General features: G+C 35.1%; 1 protein-coding gene and 1 long non-coding RNA gene across 5 annotated transcripts in view; one reads left to right on the top strand and one right to left on the bottom strand.

The window, feature by feature from the left end:
* Positions 1 to 21,259, bottom strand: part of LOC126925137 (potassium channel subfamily K member 18-like) — a 31,947-nt gene that overhangs the window by 9,347 nt on the left and 1,341 nt on the right. The window contains exon 2 of one of the 4 annotated variants that reach the window (XM_050740430.1): positions 498 to 852. The exons of 1 other annotated variant lie outside the window; for it this stretch is intronic. The gene's annotated coding sequence lies outside the window, so the exon portion shown is untranslated. The remainder of the gene's footprint in view (positions 1 to 497; positions 853 to 21,259) is intronic. 2 more of the 4 variants (XM_050740432.1, XM_050740431.1) reach the window with 2 other exon arrangements.
* Positions 848 to 16,185, top strand: LOC126925186 (uncharacterized). Its single transcript, XR_007713830.1, has 3 exons — positions 848 to 2,577; positions 3,944 to 4,244; positions 12,120 to 16,185. It is a non-coding gene; the product is annotated as an uncharacterized LOC126925186 (long non-coding RNA).

The raw sequence follows: 21,259 nt of genomic DNA, 5'->3' as shown, positions 1-21,259 counted from the left end.
CTATTCATTGTTTAATTAATAACTTTGACTTGATAATGAGTTATGTCTATGGTTATTTAAAAATAATTTTGCGATAGCTTCAGGGTAAGATTCTTATTAACGCGAGAAAAGGAGAATCTAAATTTTGATTGATTGAAAAGATAAAAGTTCGCTGTGAAAAAACGAGTGACATTTCGGGTGTAAATGACCTAAGTTGTCTACAAAGTATTAAAAATCAGTCAGTCTTCTGTAAATGATACAAAATGTGACTTTATGATATTTTTCACTTGCGGTCTTTGCATACAAATATTTATGTTTCAGATTGATTAACGTTCTTTATTAAGAAAAAAAAAAAAAAGAAAAAGAGAAAGGAAGAAAAAAAGTTGAGATGAGAAACGACGAGGTGAATATTTGGCGAGAAAAGTACAGGTAGAAATTGCGACCGCGAAACAGGGGTATGATTCAGAGCCGTGAACCGTTGTAGACCAGTGTCGTGCGGCGGTGTATGTGGAGCGTACAAGGGTAAGATAGAAGGATTCGCAGCCGCCCCAGTTGAAGCATTGTACCGTGGTTACCAGAGATAAGGCATGAAATTAAATTCGACGGAATGTGGGTCGTCGTGGCATCCCTCCTTTCGCGACTGTGCTACGGCCAACGACGATGTCGACGCCGACGTCGCGAGCGCACGCCGATGTCGCGAGCGCACACCAACGTCCTCCGCGTTGTCGTTGTCGTTGTCGCTGTCGTTGTCGTTGTCGTTGTCGTTGTCGTTGTCGTTGTCGTTGTCGTTGTCGTCGTCATCGTCGTCGTCGTCGTCGTCGTTGTCGTCGTCGCCGTCGTCGTCGACCATGTTACCGAGATCGTGCCACTGCACTGTACAGAGTGTTTCAGAAATATTGATCGATTGATTGTAAATTAGTAATAGAAAAAAGTAATAAACGGAAGATACATATTTTTTATATTTTTCCATAATATTATATTGTATTAAAGTTAAATGAAATACGATACAATACAATAAAAATTGAAATTAATCTGTTAACTGGAGAAGATGCGATTGATTCGTCATTTGGATAATAATTCTTTTATTTAGAGGTATCATTTCATGTAAAAAGTGTTTAAACTTCATACTTAGATTTCTGTTTAAAGGGCAACTTCATTTATTTTCATTTGCATTATATTTTAGTTATACTATATTGTATTTCGTTTAATTTTAGTTTATATCGTGTTATAATTGATTTCGCTTGAATTGTATTGTATCGTATTTCATTTATTCTGAATTAGATTATATTTTGTGTTTCGAGTTCTGGCTGAATAATATAATAATGTTGCTTGATTGAGTTGTAACTCTGAAACACCTTGTATATCACGTGGAACGAGAATTTACGATTCAACGAACACGTTGAATCGAGACGAATTCAGCTAAACTCAATAAAAAGGAGACGTGGAAAGATCGGTCGGCCGAATGCGGAGGCGTCTGCCTGTTCCTTCTCCAAGAAAATTTGATTGATGAAGGAATTGATCTTCCCTTTTTGTTTCATGATTGATAAGATGTTTTAACCGATGGGACTCACGCACGAGAAATTTTAGTGTAAAAGTGCCTCGAGGTGGATTTTGATGGATAGAAGATTACATCATAACGTTATCAGGAAATTAATAAGAAACGTCAAGATATTATTTCTTAGAAAAATTTGAAAATCTCTTCCGAGGAAAAGAGAATTTTCAAAAGATAAATTATATATTACAAAAAACTGATAAGAACCAGCAGGAAATTAATTTTCAAAGAAACAAGAAAATTGTTAACTGACGAAGAAAAGACTTTGAGTAGTTACTTGGTGCAATATTCTTAAGAAATTAATAAACGTTCTTAAAAAATTATTTTTTTTTTACGGAAGATAGAAGATTGACCGCGGGGAAAATATAAAACATCACATTACGATATTCCTTAGAAAAATAATTAAAAAAGAAATTAATAAATTGGTAATGGATAAAAGGACTTTGCGAGGTTCGCCAAAAGTGTAATTTAAAATTTAAATTCTTTTCTTTTTGAGATACATATATATAGATTATACTTGTAGTATTCATTAACTATTCATATTATATCTGTAATTTGATCGTGCAAGGATAAGAATTAATAGAATCGGTTACGTATTTCCAAGAATTTCTTCTACTTGCTTTATTAACACTTTATGCATATTTCAAATGTGAGATAGTAAATAACATTCAAGTAAATAGCTGTACTATAGCTACATAAGAGTCGATATTTCGTTCTACGCTCGATTTCCTTTATCGCAGATGGCGTAACCATTTCCTGTAACATTCTCGAGCTATTCGAGATGCAAGATGCAACTACGCGATCGGTCCGAGCATCTGTTGTCAGGTGGTAAACGCGAAGGAATCGCAATCCTCTGGGGATAGGCCAGTTTAATTGGAATTGATGCTGCAAGCCCAGCGCTACAATCGACACAGCTCTAACGCGCGTAACTAATTAACACGCCGGAGATAATCCAAGTGAATCGCGTCTAAGCAATAGCTCCCCCGTGATGTAGTCGATCGTACCACAATAGAGGTTATGAGAGCGCCAGAAATCGAACGTACCAAGTAAGAAGCTTTATATTGGTTTATACTATTGTACAATTTTCTTATATTACTATATTACTACATTCCTATGTTCTATATTATAAATATAGTAATCCCTCGCACTCGTATATTAATTGGGTCTGAAGTAATAGTTACTTGATATTAACTGATATTGACTAGTCGATACACGTACATAAGTATATACATATTTACTTATATATGTTATATACGTATACATATATTTTAACACTTCGTTATAATTTATACACATATATTAACATAGTGAACGGTGGTTTAGATTAATTGCATTATTAATTATTATTTCATTGATAATCAACAACAGACAACGCTTGATGATACTTTGAGAATGTAACGTATCTTAAAAAACATAAAGCGAATCGAGCACGAGAATATGAATTTGATCGTTAGAACAAATGGTTTTTGCGTCTTTAGTGCAAACGATGTAAATCGGGAAGATGTATCTAAATCGAGGGATGGCTGGAACTGTGACTGTAATCGCGTAACTTCGAACATAATAACTATAGAGTATACACAAATACTTGCAGTAATAATAAGCGTACGAAGTAGAGTAATTTAAGTAGAATAAATTCTATAAATTGTATTAAATCTTTTTAGAGGAGATTAGTCATTGTATTTAATAATAATATATAATTTTGAAAATTGTTTAAATTCCATGCCTCTATTGGAATTTGTCTAATTAATTATACATTTCTCTGTGAAATTATACTTTCTGTAGTAAGCATCCTATAACAAGTCAATAATTCCATGCAAATTTGCATAGACAAATCGTGTATTCGCAGTGCATAGCCAAACTTCACGAAACCTTTCTACGCGTTTCCGAACAGCTAGTAGTAATTTATTCAAATATCAAAACTGTTTGCACGAGAACACTTTGGAAGCAGCGTCGGATTTTCCTCGCAATTTCGTTTCAAATTCTGTTACAACATGAAATTCATATCGAAATTCACCGATTTCCAGAGCACCTTCCAAAGTTCGCGGTCTCTAACCGAGAATACAGCGATGCATGCAGAAATTTCGTTTATCCATCTTCTCCTCTTATCGTACCATGGATGTTCCACGCAACTAGGCCGATTATTATACGTATTTTATTATTAATTATTTATATTATCAGTCTCTTCGTTCGATTGATCGAAGCGTTAGAAAATTTTAACAAATTCCGTTAAATTCAAATTTTAGCAATTTATTAAAATTTATTTAAATTAGTATCTTTAGTAAATAGTTGAAGATTTTCTATATGTTATCAGACCTTTCCGTTTTTCTTTCTTTTCCTACATTAATCAATTCAAAGCTGCTTTGTTCAATTACGCGGACCTATAAAATTAAATTTTGTCCCTCTGTGTTTCAGTTTATCTCGTGAGCCGATCTATTCGATCAGGACTATGCGTTATGTATTCGTGAAGATGTTTTGATATTGTACGAGGGGAAAAGCGAGCGGGCACAGACGAATCGACCAGCAACGAGGGGAAACGTTTGCGTGGATCGGGCCGCTGGTGGAGATAACGAGCTGCGGTACGCGGAAAACAGGAAGTTGGCATGAAAAAGTAGATACAAAATGAACTGTAGATGCCACGATAAGGTATTACAGAAATGATGGAAAGAAGAAAGGAAAAATTAAACGATGACGATGGCAGAGGAACAAACGAGAGGTTGGTTTATGGCAAAGAGAATAGATGGACTAATTATCTTTATCTATTAGCTACTTTTCTGTTGCATGATCTCTGAACTTGAATCGTTATTTGGATATATTATTCTCTTATTGATATAACGACAGATATTACCTCATTTTCTAAAAGTATTCTGACATTTCTGAACGTATGTCTGTGCTCACAAATTAAAAATTCCGAAAAATACAGAATGCGTATAATATGCGAAAATATTATATAAAATATTCAAAGTAAATCGCTTATCATGATATTTAGTAGATGAAGCAAATTTCTATTTAGATCCCATTTTCTTTAATTATTTTCATAAAAATGCAAATTGTCTAAACATCTGTAGGTCTACTCATCATCACGGTCAAATTAAAAAAATCTACTTCATATGGCCACAAAGAAAAGTCGAAAACCATCGAAACACAGAACTCAAAAGAATGACAGTGAACGCTCGTTACGTATACGTATAAACGAATCGCACGGTGGGTGCAGACACACCGTCTGTTCCGGTTCTGCCAGAGTATAATCGGGACACGCGGTAACACCGCGTAACGAGTTAGCACAACGAAGCCAAGCCAGGGGTCTTCGTGGCCCTGGCAGCTCGCAATCGATAGCCCGAGCAGCTAGAGGCGTGGGAGTCTGCAGCCTCTGGGGTAGAGCGAGGGACACAAAGAGACGTTGGACCGAATTTCCGCTGAGAAAAAGAGAGAAAGAGAGAGAGAGAGAGAGAGAGAGAGATCTAGAACTCTCTAAGAGGAGGCTAGAAAAAGGGTAGAAAAGGAACGTGTCGAGTTAACGAAAAGCTTGGGACGCGAGAAGGTAGCATGATCCCCGTAGAAAGGCTGAAATTTTTCGTTCCTTGTGGGACTGGATCGTCAATTAGAGGATGTCCAGACTCGATGTGGCGTGGTCTGCGAAGAAGAGAAGGCTTTTCGAGCGTATAATAGGAGAGGGACGAGCCGGAAAGTCACGGAAACCTTTAAGGAAATAGGTCGAGAACCAATAAGTCGTTTAAAGGACCCTTTACGGTTCCGCTTGCCGGCCAGCAGATTTATAGAGATGCCTTTTAATCAAGCCTGACTTGAAACGTCTTCGTCTCTCTCGCTCTCTCTCTCTCTCTCTCTCTCTCTGTTTCTCCAGGTTCGTGATGAGTGGATGCTACAGTTTAGGCAGATTGTTCGTGCTGAATGTAGATTCGCATTGGGAGAGCGTAAACTAAGGTGCGATAACCTTTGATTGGAGGTTTAGTTGCATGTAGATTGGTATTTTGGTAGAGAGTTCAGAGTTTGAAATCTTTGGAATTTGTGGAGCTTTTAGCATTTAACATGTTTGAAATGTGACATTTGGAATTTGTAGAACTATTAGAGGATTTTTAAAGCGCTGAGTGTTTTAAGATTCAGGATTTCTGGAGATTTAGCTGGATGCAGGTAATAATTAGGGGTGAAAGTTTAGGACTTTGAAGCTTGAAATTTTGGAATCTAGCGCCTAGGATATTTCGAATTTTTAATGGGAGGATTTCTAGGATTTTGAAAGAAGTAGTTTAAAAAAAAAACCTATTTGATCTATATTTCTTTTATATTAGTCATCGTCATTCATAATTACGGAATGAGAACAGCTCTCAGAAGTGGGAGTAATTTTAATCAAAAAATTTCACAATTATTAGTTCCAGTAAATGTCACTTTTCACTTTAAAATTTCAGAATGTAAAATACGGGACGGTCTTGTACTTTCTTCTCGCCAAATCAATTCAACATTTCCCTTGCAAATCAGACCTCATACATGCACATTGCACATACATATGTATGTTCATCAGCCAAGGTCTCGTCCATATTTTCTGTTTCGAGGTACCGTCCACTTCTTCCGACCGAGCGAAGCGAGTATTCGTCGTGCAGTTGGAAAAACGAGCTTGGCAATTCTCGTGTTCGCGAGAAAAGTTCAAGTGTCTCGAATTAAATGCGTCTGCTCGCGCGAGATAACGAGCTCGTAACTATCTGCTTGTCGTGTCGACTGAATCTCTGCTAGACGAATAACAGTTACCTTGTACCTAATCTGCTTTCTTAACGTCAATTACACACATGCACGCACGCACGCACGCACACGCACACACGCTCACACACACTCCTTATATGTCCTAGTGAAAACTCCTTGTAGATGAATAGGTGGCAGCATTCCAATGTCGAGTTTGACTATCCTTATAATAGAATATTCAAATTACAAGTCGGTTGAAATTTCAGATGGTAGTCGTAAAATAAAATTTGAAAGAGTTTCTGTGCTTCTATGGCTGGAGGATGTCGCAGGAATACGAAACTTAATAGTTAGTAGTTACTCGGTTCGCGATATCTTGAACTTCGAGGTTTCAGTTATTAGCATTGTGGGAATTTTTCCTTTTTATCTTAGTTTCGAGGGAGTTTAGGAAGTTTCCAGGATTTTGTTGGTTTGTAACTTGTTTTTCTCTATTTTGAAATTAATCAATTCGAATTTGTAAGAATTCTAAGAGATCTTGAGAATTCTATAAGAATTTTAAGAATAAGATTATTAGTACCAGTAAGTAATTGAGGGCTTCTGATACGCGTTATATGCATGTTATATTCTTTTTTTAAATGAATTATTTCGAATTTTAGAGTGCTTTGTTAATTACGATTATGAGCTTCGGAGTTGTCACGGTCTATAAATTATTATTATTAATAAGTAGTCGAAGATTTTCTTTAAGTAAAATTGAAATATAAAAATCCCAAAATCCTAGCAAGATAAATCTTGCGTCGTATATACCAAACTCACTATAACGTTTCTATCGATAGTAGTTATTCGGATGAAGATCGAATTAGTTAACAACAATCTGAGCTATTTGAAAACATTACCGTACCGCGTGAAACCCGCTTTAATCAATTTACACCGAGAAATTCTATTTTCTTATCAAGTGTTTCGAGTTGGAGGACAGGCCGGAAGTCGAGAGAAAAAGCGGTGAGGCGGAGTTAAGGCGAAATTCCATTGGACTCTCTCTTCCGACTAACATTTCTTCTCCAACGTTTTACCACGGTCTCAATTCTATCCATTCGCTCTGCAACCTCACTCGATTTTCCCCGAACGATTTCGTCTATTTCTCGCTCTACCGTAAATCTCTTTTTGCATCAAAGCTTTTCATTTATGTATCCTTTATCGATAAAAAATGCGGCGGATTACTTCATTTTTATTATTGCATTTACATAATCAACTCCTTTATCGTTGATAATAACTACTTTATCCATTAACATTACAACTATCAATCACTAAAGTATGAAATTATACTATTATGAAATTTTTATTATGAAATTATATTATTATAATTATTATATGAATATTTTAATAGAAATAGAATAGAATAGATTGAATTGATATTTCCAAACTACGTTATAAATCCACAAAGTTCCCGTAAAAAATTACAAATTGATCGTCTTATAGCTGATAATGACGAAGTTTATCTTGTAAAATAATAGTTAATAGTTAAAGCTTGTAATAACGAAACTTGTATCAGTAATAGTTAATGGTTGTTTTGTGAGGTAACAGTCAATGCGGTTAAATTTTATAATAGTGTAGCCTATGCGAGTAATAATTAAATTACATTTTGTGGAGTAATGATTAATAGTTAAATTTTGTAATAAAAAAGGCTATGCTAATAACGATTAAATATTATTTTGAAGTTATGGCGAAGCAATAGTTAAAGCTTGGAATAGCGGAGGCTGCATCGATAATAGTTGAGGGTTGTCTTATGAAGTTTTAGATGTTTTATATTTAAATGGATTTATTTCGTTCTTTGTCGTTGCTGGAACTAATGGCAGCAATTATCGATGTTAGAGGTGGTCTCTTAATTATCAAAAGCGTCTAATAGCTCGGTCGTTTCACAGTCCGTCGCGATACTAATGAACGTTGCTCTTTAATTCGTGCATACGCGTCCCACTAGAGTTTCTGTCTCCCTCTTTCTTTATCCGTGCCCTGATTCTTCATGTTTCTAAAGGAACATCGTGACGTTGATGGTCGACGTCTATTCTTACACATGGATTATCCTATAATCCCTACTTCTGACTGTTGTCAATATTTTTGTGACGTTCAATCTTTTCTTATTCGTGGTTTCGAGTGGATCTACTCGAGTGTCAGACTGTCTTCCGTCTCTTTTTATAGATTCTCCTTGATGTTGGTGGTTGAAGAGGGTGTAAAATAGTACGTAGGGTGAGTTTTGTGAATGGTATGTAGTGGTTTTGTAGTTTTGCAAATAATGATACGTAGACGTAATTTTAAAACCAAGAGGGATTAAGGAAGTGGGGTAAACAAAATGGGCAGAATTGCGTGAATTATGAAAATTGTGATCGATACGCTGGGGAAACTGCAGCGATTTCAGTGATTGAAAAGCTGGAAAAATTGTGAAGTTTACAATTGATATTGAAGATAAAAAATGAGAAGGATTGCAATCAACAAATTTATGATTAAGAAGGTAAGATAAGATTGTGGAGATTGCGAAATTTGGCATTGAAAGAGGAGAAAATAAGGAGTGTTGCAAGAATTATGAAAGTTCTGATTGAGAAAAAATTGGAAAGTTTCTGATCGAGGAAAAATTTGTAAAGTTTCTGATTGACAAAGTAGGACGGTGGGAAAGATTACGAAAATTATGAAGTAGTTGCGAAGCTGGAAAGGGAAACTGTTTCAAAGTTTGTCATTGAGCCGCTATAAAAAGGAAACGAATTTTGAAATTGAGGAAATGAAGAAATGGAAAGATTCGTGATTATGAAATTTGTGACTAGCAAAATGGAAATAGGAAAAGAATCGTAATATTTCTGTAATTGAAAGAGTGGAAATATGAGGCTGGTTACGAAGATTATAATATTTATGTTTGAGAAAATAAGTGTTGCGAAGAAAAGTGTTATAAAGTTGAGGAACTACGCTAACGGGGAAAGGATCACGAAAAGGATGAAACTTTCGGCTAAAGAATCGAAGAAATAGAAGCATAATAAATCGGAAAACTTACGATTATACAGGGAAACTTACGAGCTTCGTGAAAATTGATACATCGATATGCAAAATTCAAAATCGATAAGTTAACAATCTCTTTAAAAGTACGTTAAATTTTAACATACGTATACGTCTAAGTAGAGACGTAGAGAGTATCTTTCAAATATTACAGGAATTAAAATCAGGCTAGCTTAAAGTTATTCAATTTGAAAACTTATTTGTTATTCGGTAAAAGTTCAATGGAAATTTAAATTTCTATGAAGTTGAATATAAAAGAAGCGATAAGTAAAAATTTTCTAGTATTATAGCGGGCAGAGGTAGTTTCTCGATACTACTTATACACGTGGCGAAGTTTTGCGATTCTATCGCTATGAAGCGAATATCACTGAATTTGTATACGGTGTAAACCGTAAGCCGTAAACTTCTCTAGACTGATTATTCTCATTGTGGTTGGCGCGATCTAAAGTCATCTTGTTTCGAGTAATGTGCTTCTGAAGATGCATTTACGCAATTGCATTATATTTTACGTGTTTTAACTTAACGCAACTAAATATTTCCATATTTCCTTATATAAACCTTATATAAAAACTGTAGAAGCTGAAGATTATCAATATTTCAAGATTCTCGACGAAATTGCAGTTCACCAATAAGTATTGTATTTGCAATACATATTGGTACTTTTAATCGAAGACCTTTAAATGTTGACGATATACTTATATCGATAGGCTAAAGGCATCCTTAAAGGAGTGTAAAAATTATTCGTTTTGACTGATTTGCTAATTGCATTTTTAGTAATTCCAAAGTCGCAAACCGTAGAAGTTTTAGAGGAACGTATTGTACAATCCATTCGTCCTGTCTGATTCGTTAACTTCGGTTCTTAATAATTCCATAATAATCAGAAACTGTTCAAAGGAATTTAAAAATCATTCATTTCTTCTCGCGTACTAATTTTAGTCTTGACTGCGTTCCTCGGATCCACTGTTTTCTCGAAAGTTCCTAATCTTTCGTTTATAACCGATCATCCCCTAACCTTCTCTTGTTGAACCGAGTTGCGGTTGAAAAAAAAAAGGGAGTCGCGATGGCGCGTGTCGAGGTGAACGGGGTTTGGCAGGGTTATCGTTCGGGCACGCCTAAAGTTTCCAGCTTTACGGGCCGGCTAAAATCGAGAGGGAACATTCAATTAGGGCTTATCGGTTCTCGAGGCGAGTTTTTATCGCGTTTGATCGCCCTTTATTCGCGTGTACGCTCGACCCTGTTGGCCCGCGGCTTTTCCACCCTTATCTCGACGCTCGTACCTCATTTGCGAACGAGAAGCTCTTGCAGCGTGCCGCTCCGAGGATAAAAAGCCTGCTTCTATGCCTTCCTTCTTCTAATCTCTTCCTCTCTTCATCCTTATCTCTTATCCATCCTTTATTTTCTCGTTTCTTAAACGATAATTACAAATACCAACAGTTTTATCTTGGTATTACTCTAGCGAAAATTATCCACGCGTGCACCAGTGTCTATTATTCCTACCGAATGTATTTATTTATTTATACAACGTGATTAGTTTATCGAGACTACAGCGATTTATCGCGTATTATTAAGTGTAAATGTTCTGCTAATTTAAAAAGATTAAGAATGTTTTCGATATTTCCATTCATTTTCCATTGTAAATAACGTGTTTATGTATATAAGACATATATATGTATCGTTCATTTAATTCCACCATTCTTTCTCATATGTTTCACACACCTAACGATTAATACACTTTCATTCTTCTAAAGAATCATTGATTCTCGATTTTATCGAACAATCCTTCTAAACAAATAGAAATTCAGCGGAGATTTATTTCACCCTCCATATACTGTAACGAGAAAAAAATTCTTTAGAAATTTTATATAGTAGTATATTTTATTGCTTGCTCTACGGCATTGCAAGCAGGTTCACATAGTTCTGTGTATTTCTAGCTACAAACATGCTACCTTGAAATTTCATATATTTTTGCATATTTATACTTTGGAGTTTTTACATATTTTTACATATTGTACTTTGGAAATTTTATATATTCTTACATATTTTTGCGTAGTATACTCTGCGTGTATCCACACATTTAAATTATACAATTATGCAACAATTATACAACAAAGGTGTATACAAATCCACGGTCTAATCGTAATTTACTCGAAAAAGACAATGCTATTGTCTGTGATAAACGATCTGAGAACCGAAAGAACTTTCGTAGCCGCCTATTATTTACTCCCCTCTCGCGACTGATTAAATTGCTCCATGATTACGATCGCCAGTTATATAGCGCCATTGTTACCACCTCTTGCGATTAATCGTTCTAGGTTCTTCGTCGTTTTGGATTGTCTCTTGTTTGGAAGCACCTCTGAGAGGGAATGATTTGGTTGGTTGGTGTTTAGCGTGTTGATGTTGGCGATAAGACAGAAGAGGGTTGGCGAAGCATTAGAGGAATTTACAGCGAACTGATACTTGACTTTTGTCTTTCGTGTTCATTTTATGGTGGATGATGAGGAAAGATCGACACGTGGAAATATCGGGTAACGATGAATCAGCGTTGATGAAAAATAACGATAAATATATTAATAATAATTTGATTAATTGAATATTTTTTATGGAATTCTTTTGACAGAATACTGTTCTTGGAACGACTTCAACAGTGAATGTATTTGTATTGTATTTATGGATAATTTTTGTCAAAATCTCATGTAAATTCATGTTCTGACTGGACAATGTACAGATTAGAAAATTTAACGATGTCATTGTAACGTGAAATGCACATTTACTTTTGATACCCTTTCCTTCGATCAAGCAAATTTTTTTCTAAATCTATGCTTAATATCATCGTACGAAGGACACTCGTTAATCGATTTATTTATTTGTTTAGATGTAGCGGTGCGCTGGAAGTTAACAAGAAAAATGGCTAGTTGTTTCTTGAATCTTCCGCGGTAATAGATGACGGAGGATTAAATCCCAAGACTATCCGGTTTATCTTTTTGCTAGGTAAGTCGAGTCCCATTTGTTTCCCTCGCCTAGGTGGATTGAATTCGCCAAGTTTAGTGTAGAAAGGTGAGTTAAGTTTTATTTATATAGAAAGGCACTCTGTTAACATTAAGATTTAAACAGAATAAGCATAGTATATAAAATTGTAATCTAAAATACAATTTTCTTGGATAGTATTATTGGTAAAGGCCAATATATAATATTCAAATATTCCCGAAACAAAACCAAGGAGTATACCGCTGCTTGGCATTGATAATGATATAATACAGCACAGAATATAGGGCTTATTAATCTAACAGCTCCTGAACAGATCGTCGTCATTATTATTATTATCAATATCATTACTATAATATTGCCGAAACAAAATTTATTCCGTTTCAATAAAATTCAAATTTCTGCCACTGATCCACACAGTTTATCCTAAAGAATAAGCAAAAAGCAAATTAAAAACGCATCTAGAAACAAGTAGTACCTATACATAGAAGCGATTAGGACGAATGGTTTAATAAAGAATTCACGAATATTTATATCCGACCAGTTCGTTTTATTTTTACTCGTAAAACACAGGGTCGAGAAAGTTTGTGCGGAAAAATTTATGGCACGCCCTGTATAAATAAATTAAGAGGGATCAGGAGGGGGTAGTTTGCGCCGTCCGGAAGTTTTCGGTCGCAGACAGCCCAGCGATACGATAGTATTTCCAACGTATCGCGCGATATATAGATCTGCCCTTAACTTTTGAACGTTCCGAGGCTAGGTTCTCGCGTAACATCCACCTTTGGCGACGCCTTTCACGGCGAGCGCGTTCGAACGGAAAGAATGGTAGAAACTCGATAAAACGCCGCGAGAAAATATTTTCGAACGACACGGTTTTCCATTCTGACCACCCTACTTTATTCCGATCGAACCACCCTCCACGTCGGCTCGTAACTTTCCTCATTTCCTTGCGTCGTCGAAACTGTGTTCGCGGTAACGCTTCGAAATAATGTTCCCTTCGTCGATTAACTTCTTGATTTTACTGGGAATTTTCTTTATGGAGGTGTTTCGAGAGAATTATTTCGAGAACGAAGGGAAAGTTCTTGAAGGATATTGGAGACGAAGATGGAGGTTTGCGACGCGAAACTTAGATTCAAGGAGTTCGTTTCGCGATCGTCAGCCCCCGGAACGATGGAAAATAAAAATTGGATGTATTTTTATGCTGTTTTATTCAGCTGCGCACCAAAATAGATCGAATAAACTCTTTTTTTAGTAGGCATTGAAATTGTTAGTACAAATACATACAATGGAATATTTAAGGGTTCCTGATTGGTTTAAACGTTGCACGTATTTTTAAAACGAATAGAACAAACGGATTTTCAACGTTCGAATATTTCGAAATATTTGAATATTACGTGACCGTGGTCAAAATATGCAGTTTTAGTTGCAAACTAATACACGCTACGGTCATTTTTCTACGAAATCTACGTAAAGCTCGAATAAATCTTTCGAATTAAAATTTTGCGCCAAAAATGTTCCTTTCTTCTTAAAATAATTCGCATTAAGCACTTCCATAAAAGAATCCTTGGTAAAATCAAGTGTTCGATTGACTAACGCATATTGTAATCTGCGAGAAGCCTGTGTGGCATCTCTTACTTGTAAAAAAAATCCATTGTCTCGTTCATTCAGGTAGCTGGTATAGGCAAAAGTCAAGAAACAATTAACCGATGTTTATTGGCATTTATATTCTTCTCTACACAGCTGACGATAAACACACCAACGACACCATCTTCTAACATTATTAATAAATATTTAAGAAGATAAATTGCGCTTAAATTCTATACTACATTCTGTATTCTCCTTGCTACGGAGAACATTTCCTAGTAAAAGCGCAAAATTTTCCAACTGTGACACTTACAGTGCTTTCTAAGAGCATTCTTCAATTTAATCTTCTATCTAATCTTCCGTTTAATCTTAACTTAATTTTCTAAAATTAAATACCGAGCATTAAATTCTTCTAAACCCTCTTTAATTTATCCCGGCGGAAATTTAAACGCCACATGGAAATCATCTAACCACGGAAAAACAGAAAGGTGATTATAGACGTACAATATTTTTCTTCGCAGGTTGGAGGATTTTTGTAACGTAACTTTCGGTCGCGATTCTCGTCGCACTTTCAAAGCGGTTAAGGCTCGGCCGACGATTTTTTGGTCATGAAAAAAGAGAGAGAGAGATAGTAGGGGAGAAAAGAAAGGATGGCAGGACAAAAGGTAGAAAAAGGGACGAAAGCGTGGGAAAAAGAGGGGTGAAAAAAAGAAAAACAACGAGCGACCACGCGACGAACAATGGCGTAATGAAGAGTCCGCGCTTTACGCGCGCGATACCCGCCCGTGAAAGCCGTAAGAGGATTTTCGTTCAGTCGGGAAAAATGCCTGGCCAGAAATTCAATATTCAGCCTGCTCTTTGTTCTCATTAAGGGACGAACAACGTCAGTTGTAATTAAGGTGAAAACTGCGAGAATCGCGAACGTAAATAGGCTTTCTGATAAACTTCGTTTTCGAAACGAGTCGCTTTACTTCTTCCATGGTTTCACCCTTGTCTTTACGATCTTTTTCTTTTTGCGATAAATGGTGGTTTGTGGATGATCGAATTAGTCGCTATTAGTTATCGCATTACGCGCAGAAAGATTTCGCAGTCTAGTCTAAAGATCGATATAATATAGCGTTAATGCACTTTCATACGACGAGAACGATTTAACGCTATGAAAATAAAACGTAGAAGCGGAGAAAAAAAGAAACTCTTAATAAGAATACGTAGAAATATTTTTGACAACTATCGCACGTATTAAACTTTCAAATGGTCGATCCACGATTTTTGGAATTTTCCACAATTGGCAAACTATTTTCCTACTATTTTTAAAATTCCATAACTCATAGCACGTTATACCAACTATTTATCATACAATTCCTCTGGCATTCCTTACTTCCATAAAAATTCTTTCTTCCCTATCTCGAAGAAAATAAAATAAAACAGAGAATCTGAAATATCCGATTAGCCGTCTTTTTCCTACCGGCATCGCCATTCGACGAATTCTTCAGAACCGATCGATTATTTCGAATTGATGAGACGTTGAATGCTCGTGGAAAGCTCGTCGACCGTTAATGGAGTAGCGTAAATAAATAAGACGAAAGATACGGCTGGATCCCGTGGATGAGGAATCTTAATGCCTGGCCCATCGAAACGTTTGCTCTTCGCCGTTGTCGATCGATCGAGGAGCATCTTGAAAGATTTAACGATCTCGCGGAGTGAGAAGGATCGAGAAGTGTTAAAAGTCTCTCGAAACGTTGCAGGATGGGGGAAAAGGAGAGAGGGTAAGAAAGGGTTGGTGAAATAGATGGATGGAATAAGGCATGGCAACACGCAACAGGCAATCAGGTCAAGTTGAGATGTTTCAAAAGTTCAAGAGCCTCGAACTTCCGGTAAACTGGTGTTCAAGAAAGGAAAAGACACGTAGATACGTACAATATTTACGTGAGACGTAGCCATGGGATCGACTTGAATATGCACTTATAAATCCGAATCGAATCCGACATGAAAGGTCCACTGCGTAGGGTTATAGGGATACTATTCGTATCTTTACTGTAAATTTTTATGAAATTTCGTATTTTCATTGGACAGAACCGAAGAAATGCAACTCGCAGAGAAATTTGTTTCATCGGCTAAAAATTCTAAAGAGTACGAAAGACAAATAGCTTATATAAGTTAGCTTACATAAATTGACGTTTAGATAGATAATAAATGTTTCAAATAAGGAACGATACTCGAACTCTATGATTGAATGTAACAACGGCCAATGATAGTTGACACTTGTGAAATATATCAATTTGGAAAAGAATTTTTTATACATTATTGCGTAATAATTTAGTCTACAAAAATATGTATCCTACGTTGATATAAAATAAATCACGTAAAAGGGATATTTGCGGAAGTTTTTGTGAAAGGACACGAATGATATTTCTCTTCGTTTTTTACGTTTCACCGTGTAAAAAGCTCGGTGATTTTACATACAAAGAGGGAGAATAAGTTATTCTTCGAAATGGAATAAACGGGCGATAACGTTTGAGGATTTGAAATAGAAGCTCTGCTGACGGTGCTTTCATTAATCCAAGTGACTTTTATTCGGTACAGTCTTCAAAATAATGCATCGATGTATTAAGAGGATACAGCTAAATATAGCGGAGGGAATGATTGACCCGAACAAAGAAGCACGACGGAGAAGCGAAATGTAACAGAGCAAGGGAAAATGGATCGTCTATTGTCAGACACGTTTCGAACCACTATGACCGGGACCTACATATTCCCTCCGTAACTCTTTACACATGCGTTATTTCGATAACTATTTCGAATAGAAGTTGTTCGGATTAAGTGGCAATCTAGGAAAATTCGAGAATCGTTGAAAATAACATAGAAAATAAATAGATATTGATTTATATCCTATTTGTATTGTAAAGTATTTAATTCTCTGCAAATATTAGACTCACTTCGAACTTTTTATATTCTGTGTAATTTTATGGAATCTTTGTATTCACAGAAAATTTGGTCTACCCTTTGAAAATTTTTTTATAGAAACTTGTGTATTTCTTCCTTCATTTCGATATTTGAGATATCAATATACTTCATGTTTAATATTTTTTAGGATTTAATTTTTGGGACTTGTAACGATCATAATTTTCACATATATTTTATAAAGCCATATAGAATTCTTATGAAACTTATACAACGTCTAGTCTATTTTTTAGCAAAATCTTTTTCTGTCCATGCATTTAAATTGCTAACTTTAACAGTTAAGAACGGAAAGCGATATTAAAATAAGTAAACGATTTTAGTTCGCTAGAGTTTGGAAGCTCAAAATAGTACGTTATAATAGTAAATTTTGGAAAGTTCGAAAATAATTATTCTCCTTTACTTAAATCTCGCAAACGCCATTCCCAAAAATACCATTATCCTCTAATAATGGTCTACGCGATTGGCACGAAAATCTAAAGAATCTCCGGAAATTCCTCTCTTTCTTCAAACTACCACTTTTATCGAGTCCACGTTCAAAGAACCTCGAGACAGCGATGCTTCGTGTATCCAGGGAATCTCGTTTCCCTCGCAAAAGTCAGGAATAATAACAATATTCTTGCGGGAAAGGAGGAAAACTCATAATTTCTCGCGCAAACCGGCAACCAATTACGTTAAAAGATCCGAGAGCTGCGAGATTCTCCTTGACTGTGGAGGAAGGCGAGGGAAATAAAACAGAAAAGAGGACGAAGAAACGAGGAAAAAGGAAAATAAAGGTGGAGAAGGGTCGCTGGAAGGAAACTGCGTGCTGGAATACGACAACTATAGGCCGGCTTCGTCGTTGATGAATTATCTATGCGCGAGTGACGCCTGCGCCTTTACGACGAGTAAAAGCGAATTTCACTGACGAATCGACAGACTTGTCCTTTGCGTCGGATCGACTCCGCAGACGCTTCTTTCACGCGAGTATTTTTGTTTCGCGAGATAAAGACAGTCGGGGATGAATTTATAGACGAGGGTGAATTTGATGGATAGGACGAAATGGAAATTGGTTTTGCGAAGATTTTGTAACAGTATTTGTGGAAAACTGGGGTTAGCTTCTTACGTAGCGCTTCTTTTTCTTTCTAATTTTCTTCCAGCTTGGTTAGGGTTTTTTTTTAGGGATCGCCAAGAGAAATGTATATAGGATTAGGAAGCTTTCAAGCTTTTAATTTAGAGATTTCTATCTTTTCTTTTCATGGTTGAGATTTTTACAGGCGCATAGAGCGTATAAAGTTTAAAGGATCAAGAAATGTTTGTTTTCATAATTTCTTTTCCTTCATTTGCCGGATTAAGATTTTTGGAGATATATGAGAAAAACCTGCGGTTAGTTAATTTCTTATGTAGCAATTTTCTACCTTTATAATTTCCTTTATATATGGTTAGGATCTTTTAGGATCTTTATTCCGAGAGAAACGGCTGTACATAGGATTAGAACGCTTTTAATTTAGAAATTTTTATTTTCTATCCCTTACTTCTTTCTGATGGTTGGGAATTTTTCGAATCATACGAGAATAAAATTTAAGGAGTTGGGAAATTTTTACTTTTGTAATTTCTCTTTTTTACTTGCCAGTTTAAAATCTTTGGGGATATATGAAGAAGGTATGTGGGTATGTACGGTTTTAGGAATTTGTGAGAGAAATGTATATAAGATATTAACAATTTTTATACTTTATACCGCTTAAGGATAACATCCGGTTAAAAATTTCTTATTTATTCTTTGTAGCTTCTTCTTTTATTTGTTAGGTTAACATTCTTTGAAAAGAGACAGCAGACGAGCATATAAATGAGAAAAGTCCGTATATCAAATTTGGTTTGTAATTATTACTCTAAATAAACGCTAGAATGTTTTTAATATAGGAAATATATACGATGAAATACTTAACTTTTCTTCTCCTCCGTTCTTGTAATTGTTACTAAAATGTTTTCTGTTTTATTCTGTTATATTCGTTGCTTTGCTCTTTTCCCATTACGGCTGTTAGGGCTCAAGAAATTCGATTTGCCTGTTGTTATAGTTTTAGCCGTTTGCTTGCCTGAATGCATAATATGTGTGCTATCTTGTTAAGAATGTACAAAACGTACACCCGTGGGATACATCTTTATTTATGCGAACCGCTTGTCTGTACTGTCATGCATAAGAAAATTCTTCTACTACCGTATTTAGATTGTTACTTATGAAAAATAACGCGAAACACAGTTAACGTTGTTATGAGAAATTCAGCCTACTGATATAGATCTTAATTTAATTTATTATTATTATATTATATCATACTATATCGTAGTATTATTTAAATTATCATTTGAATACGATATTTCGACTAAATTATTATATATCGTATCATTATGCGAAGAATATTCCAAAAGTAAGATACTGATGAAATAATTAGAAGGTAGAAAATTTTGAAGACAATAGCGATCCGGCGAGAATATTTTAATAGTAGTTTCTTCTTATTATCTTTGTAGTTTGATCGCATCCTTAGAGTTTAAAGATTATCGCGTTACTGTGCTTAGAGTTTACTTTAGAATTCGTAAATGATGATATCGCGATGTTTAAACTTTGCAGGCTTTCGTATCGTTACATCTGAACTTTAAAAGTTGAAATATTATGAATATTATCGACGTAAAATCATTATCGTTAACATTTGATAACGATTCATCGAAAACTCCACAAAAATTCTTTATTTCAGATTCTAGATTCTATTCTGGTTTCGAAAGAGTCTACGTTCTAGAGTTTAGAACAGGTATCGATCAGAAAGTATTAAGAGAGAAGATAGCGAGGATACTGGGCAGATCGGTTTTTCGGTTGTAAAATGTGACTCGATAAAAGCAGTTTCGATCTGTTCGTGGGTAAAAGCGTGTTTCGCTGACGAATCGACGGGCATAAAACGAGCCGGACGAGCCAACAAAGACGGGACATTTATCGAAAGCTGTTAACACGGTGAACGGGACAACCGGGACGAAATTACTTCGCCTCGCGCCCATCGTGAAAAGTTAAACGTCGATCTACTCGATTCCCGATATTCTATGAACGATAGAATCTTGTCCCATGTTCCACAGAACCAGATAAGATAAAATCCGAGAGAAAATTTGAATTAGTTAATGAGATTTTAATTTTATATAAAAATCAAATATTACTTAATGAGACCTAAATTTCATACCAAAATTAAATATCACTTAACACGTTCAATGGGGGTATCGCTCGAATACATACACGCGTTTCTTCCATGTATGTATCGACTTCGCATTGAACGTGTTAATGATATTTAAATTTTATATAAAAATTAAATATTAATTAGATTATAATTTTATATAAAAATTAAATATTAATAAGATTTAAATTTTATATGAAAGTTAAATGTCGATTAATGAGATTTAAACTACATATAGAAACGACATATGTTAACTATAGTGTTGGAATTTCTTGGAAAATTTATATATGAGAACTTGGATAAGTGGAATCGTTTTTTAAATAATTCTTGAAACATCTTTTCGCTGGAATCATTTCTCTGGAATATTTTCGAATATTTAAAGAATTAGCAAATTTCTGATAACATAGTCCTTTTATAGTATGAAAGGATAAACGAGGATTTGAATTAATTGGTGAAAATTAAAAAATAGTAGATTTTTTTTGGCTGCCGCGGAATAATTTTTGTTAGGAATAATTTTAAATATATGTTGACTAATGAAAAAAGTTACCGAACTGATAAACACAGTCCGTTATTCGAAGGTATGGAAGCGTAAACGAGTACTTGGATTAATTAGTGAGATTTATTGAAAATATATTTCTTAATTGGTATGGACCAATTTCCTCGGAATTTTTGAGTAAACGTGAAATATGAAATTAGTGATAAAACCATTGTTTTCGATAATCAAGCATTTAAGTTAAAAAAACAAAATTGTTTTGCCGAATAAACTGAGTCGTGTGGCAGGTGTGTATGTTTCATGCGATTGATTAGGGTATATTGTTTTATGATCATTTACACTTTTACAGCTTTTTCGATGTGATTTGTCGGTAAGAAGGTGCTTGGTGAGACGAAAATAATTTCCTTTAAACATAGTACTAAATTAAGTTTACCGACATCAACTGCAGTGACTGCGATTAATTTCATTTATCGACTACGTTTCGTTTACTAGTAAAAATATCGAGTTATCGATCCTAGTCAGGGCAAGGGGTAAATAATTAATAGTAGGGAAACGTTCGCTTGTTGATCGAATTGCATCCGATATTCAAATACTTGTACATCGTGGTATAGATATTAATCTGTTAATCGAAAAAGATAGATTATCTCGTTACTTAGATTTTTATAATATAATATAATATAATTTCTTTGTTTATAAATATCCTATACTTTATTGCTCCGTTTCATTTTTTTACATTTTCACTTAAATATCGCGGAAAAACGACATAATAAGTACATTTTTTCCCATAATTTTCCAAATCATCGTCAA

Source organism: Bombus affinis, chromosome 15 (assembly GCF_024516045.1).
Source record: "Bombus affinis isolate iyBomAffi1 chromosome 15, iyBomAffi1.2, whole genome shotgun sequence".
In the NCBI taxonomy this organism is placed as follows: Eukaryota; Metazoa; Arthropoda; class Insecta; order Hymenoptera; family Apidae; genus Bombus; species Bombus affinis.
This window is presented reverse-complemented; position numbering and strand designations above follow the sequence as displayed.